The 4,812-nt window shown below is 40.7% G+C and overlaps 1 non-coding gene across 1 annotated transcript; it reads left to right on the top strand.

Annotated features, from left to right (window-relative positions):
• Nucleotides 1-4,294: 4,294 nt before the first annotated feature.
• LOC130971128 (small nucleolar RNA R71) lies at nucleotides 4,295-4,401 on the top strand. Its single transcript, XR_009082359.1, has one exon. It is a non-coding gene; the product is annotated as a small nucleolar RNA R71 (small nucleolar RNA).
• Nucleotides 4,402-4,812: the final 411 nt, after the last annotated feature.

The raw sequence follows: 4,812 nt of genomic DNA, 5'->3' as shown, positions 1-4,812 counted from the left end.
TTGATCCAATCTTTGCCTCCTAAACCTGAAATCACTTAGCAAACATATCAAGGCATCTAATGGAATCAAGGTGAATTAAATTTATTCATTTTAAGACCTAAAAGCATGTTTTCACTCTTAAGCACAATTAAAGGAGAATATACAAAACCATGCTATTTCATTGAATAAATGTGGGTAAAAGGTGATAAAATCTCCTAAAATCAATACAAGATAAACCCTACAAATGGGGTTTGTCATGCTTCCCGGCAACTGAGACCTCATGAATGAAATTATCCGACGCATGACTTGGAGTTGGCTGTAGTAGTGTTTGCTCTGAAGATCTAGAGACACTATTTGTATGGCGTTCAACTAGAAGTTTTCTCTGACCACAAAAGTTTAAAGTATATCTTTGACCAGAAGGATCTTAATATGCGACAGCGAAGGTGGATGGAGTTCCTGAAGGACTATGATTTTAAGTTAAGTTATCACCCAGGAAAAGCAAACGTGGTGGCAGACGCCTTGAGCAGGAAGAATTTGAGTATCTCTTGGATGATGATAAAGGAAGAGAAGTTACTTGCGGAATTTGAGGACCTTAAGTTGGCTATGACTGAGACGTTAAGTGGAGTCTGTTTGGCCCAATTGCATATAACACCAGATTTTAAGATTAGGATTCAGCAAGCACAAGCACAGGACTCAGAAATGATGACGATGCTGAGACGAATGAAAGTAGAAGAACCAAAAGCTGTAAGACTAGATCGTAGCAGTCTCTGGAGATACAAGAACAGAATTTGTGTGCCTAGCTCTGGAGATTTACGGCAAAGGATTCTTGTAGAAGCTCATCAAAGTAGATTTTCTATGCATCCTGGAGTAACAAAGATGTATCAGAATTTGAAACAAATATTCTGGTGGCCGGGCTTGAAGAAAGAGGTAGCTGATTATGTCTCAAAATGTTTAACCTGCCAGAAGGTGAAGGTGGAACACCAGAGACCGTCAGGAACCCTGCAACCCTTAGAAATACCACAGTGGAAATGGGAACAGATCACTATGGATTTTGTCACGGGATTGCCAAGGACCTCAACAGGACACCATGCTATTTGGGTAATTGTGGACAGGTTGACAAAATCAGCGCACTTTCTTCTGATTTGAGTTGACTATACATTAGAAAGGCTAGCACGGATATATATTCAAGAAATCGTACGATTGCATGGAATACCTTCGTCAATTGTTTCAGATCGAGATCTGAGGTTTACTTCCAGATTCTGGGGAGCTTTCCAGAAAGCATTGGGAACAGAATTGCATATGAGTACAGCATACCATCCTCAGACAGACGGACAATCAGAGCGGACAATCCAGACATTGGAAGACATGTTAAGATCTTGTGTGATAGATAACCAAGGCAGTTGGGATAGGTATTTGCCATTAGTCAAGTTCGTCTACAACAACAGTTACCAACAAAGTATCGGGATGGCACCATATGAAGCTCTCTATGGAAGGAGATGTCAGACACCATTGTGTTGGAATGATGATGGAGAAGCTAGTGTCTTGGGTCCAGACTTAGTGCAAGAAACTACTGAGAAGATAAAGGGGATTCGCCAGAAGATCCAGACAGCACAGAGTCGTCAAAATAGCTATGCCGATAATAGACGTAGACCCTTAGAATTTAGTGAGGGAGACCATGTCTTTCTTAAAGTAACCCCGACTACTGGAATAGGTAGAGCCCTTAAGACTAAAAAGCTTAACCCTCGATACATAGGACCTTTCCAAATACTTAAAAGAGTCGGTCTAGTAGCTTATCAAGTAGCCCTTCCTCCAAATCTATCAAACCTTCATGATGTTTTCCATGTCTCACAACTTAAGAAATATATTCCCGACGAGAGTCACATTTTAAAACCAGAGATAGTACAGTTACGAAACGATTTGACATATCAAGCATCACCAGTTCAGATCGTAGAAAGATGTGATAAGCAGCTGAGAGGCAAGACTGTTCGCTTAGTCAAAGTAGCTTGGGGACAAAGAGGAGAAGAAGAACACACTTGGGAACTGGAGGATAAGATGAAAGCTGATTACCCGCATCTATTCTCAGGTAACAGAAATTTTGAGGGCAAAATTTTCTTTTAGGAGGGTAGAATGTAACAACCCCGGTTTTTGAGTACACGAGATCTTTTCTGAAAGTACGGAGAACTCCGGAGGATCCTGAGATAGAGATAGAGCAGGATGAGGAGATGGACGAGCCTCACGGCGATTCTCCGAACGGCCACGAGTAGATATAGTTTGACTGCGGAAGGGGCATTCTTTTGATGACACTCTAGTCTAACATTATCTGATAGTTAGTCTCTCACTTGTGTTAGTACACCCGAGAGCTAGGAGCTATATAGTGGTTAGGCTAGCCTGGGTGCCAGTTTAGCGGCTTTTTGTATGGGCCAGGCCCTGGGAGTGTCGTGTAAATATTAGCTACGTAGGATGACGAGGATGTAAACTGACTTGATCTTGTGTAAACGCTACATGTTTTGTTATAGTGTATATGATGTATATTATCAGCTGTCTTTCTATGTTTCTTTATGCCACTTTTCTATTACTCTCAATGTATGCTTGCTTGTTTTACATTAACATTCGCAGTGAAAAAAAAAATATATCCGATAAAATTGGCAACGTTCTAACAAGGAACAGGCTCCTATATTAAATAGTAAATAATAATCAGAAAGGATAAGTTAGTAACACTTAGCTTCTTGTATGACCATGGCATACTGGGAGTTGGGTCGTTACAGATGAAGCTTTTCATGCTTCTTCTCCATGTTTACAGAAGAACATCTTTGAGCCTTAAACACAAGGTAGTCCTCATTCAATTGAAGGACAAAGTCTCCTCTGTCCACATCAATCACAGCCCTTGCTGTGGCTAGGAAGGGTCTTCCAAGGATGATGGATTCATCCTCATCCTTCCCAGTGTCTAGGATTATGAAGTCACCAGGGATGTAAAGGCCTTCAACCTTCACTAAGACATCCTCTACAAGTCTATAAGCCTGTTTCATTGATTTGTTTGACATCTCTAATGAGATTCTTGCAACTTGTACCTCAAAGGTCCCTAGTTTCTCAATTACAGAGAGTGACATGAGGTTTATACATGACCCCAGGTCACACAGAGCCTTCTCAAAGGTCATGGTGCCTATGGTACAAGGTATTAAGAACCTTCCGGGATCCGATTTCTTCTAAGGTAATTTCTGCTGCACCAAGGCATTCAGTTCATTGATGAGTAGTGCATGTTCATCCTCCCAAGTCTCATTACCAAATAACATGGCATTCAGCTTTATGATTGCTCCTAGATATCGAGCAACTTGCTCTTCAACAATATCTTCATCCTCTTCAAAGGAAGAATACTCATCAGAGCTCATGAATGGCAATAGTAAGTTCAGTGGAATCTCTATGGTCTCTGTATGAGCCTCATATTTTCTTTGGTTCCTCATTAGGGAACTCCTTAGTGGTCAGTAGACGTCCATTGAGATCTTCCTCACTGGAAATCACTGCCTCTACCTGCTCTATAGGTTCGGCCACTTTGGATATATTGATGGCCATATACTCTCTCTTTGGATTCTCTTATGTATTTCTTGGGAGAGTATTATGAGGGATTTCAATAACACTTTTACTCAGCTGACCCACTTGTGCCTCCAAATTTCTGACGGAGGACCTTGTTTCAGTCATGAAACTGAGAGTGGTATTAGATAGATCAGAGACTATGGTTGTTAAGTCAGAGAGGCTCTGATTAGAATTCTCTGTCTGTTGCTGAGAAGATGATGGAAAAGGCTTGTTGTTGCCAAACCTATTTCTCACACCATTATTATTATTGAAGCTTTGTTGAGGCTTCTGTTGATCCTTCCATGAGAAATTTGGATAATTTTTCCATGAAGGATTATAGATGTTTTCATAGGATTCTCCCATGTAATTCACCTCTTCCATTGCAGGATTGTCAGTGTCATAAGCTTTTCCTTCAGAGGAGGCTTCTTTAGTACTGCCGGATGCAGCTTGCAATCTAGTCAGATTCTGAGAAATCATATTGACTTGCTGAGTCAATATTTTGTTCTGAGCCAATATGGCATTCAGAGTATCAATCTCAATAACTCATTTCTTTTGAGTCATCCCATTATTCACAGGATTTCTTTCAGAAATGTACATGAACTGGTTGTTTGCAACCATCTCAATGAGTTTCTGGGATTCTACAGAGGTTTTCTTCAGATGAAGAAATCCACCAGCAGAGTGGTCCAATGACATCTTGGATAATTCAGACAGACCATCATAGAATATACATAAGATGCTCCATTATGGAAGCATGTCAGAAGGACACGTTCTGATCAATTGCTTGTATCTTTCCCAAGCTTCATAAAGGGATTCACCTTCCTTCTGTCTGAAGGTTTGGATTTCCACTCTAATATTGCTCATCTTTTGAGGTGGAAAGAATTTGGCCAAGAAAGCATTAACCAACTTTTCCCAAGAGTTATGGCTTTCCCTAGGTTGTGAGTCCAACCATATCCTAGCTCTCTGTCTCTTACAGCAAACGGGAAAAACATAAGTCTGTAGACCTCAAGATCAACCTCATTGGTCTTAATAGCGTCACAGATTTGCAAGAATTCAGCTAAGAACTAATGAGGATCTTCCAATGGGAGTCCATGAAACTTGCAATTTTGCTGCATTAGAGAAACTAATTGAGGCTTAAGCTCAAAGTTGTTTGCTCCAATTGTAGGATTGAGATGCTCCTTCCATAGAAGTTGGAAGTTAGTGCAGTAAAGTCACCAAGCATGTTCCTTGCATCTCCACTATTGTTCTCAGGTTCGCCTGTCATGTCTA

This window comes from Arachis stenosperma, chromosome 3 (assembly GCF_014773155.1).
Source record: "Arachis stenosperma cultivar V10309 chromosome 3, arast.V10309.gnm1.PFL2, whole genome shotgun sequence".
In the NCBI taxonomy this organism is placed as follows: domain Eukaryota; kingdom Viridiplantae; phylum Streptophyta; class Magnoliopsida; order Fabales; family Fabaceae; genus Arachis; species Arachis stenosperma.
The sequence above is the reverse complement of the archived record's forward strand: the minus strand, read 5'-3'. Positions and strand labels throughout refer to the sequence as shown.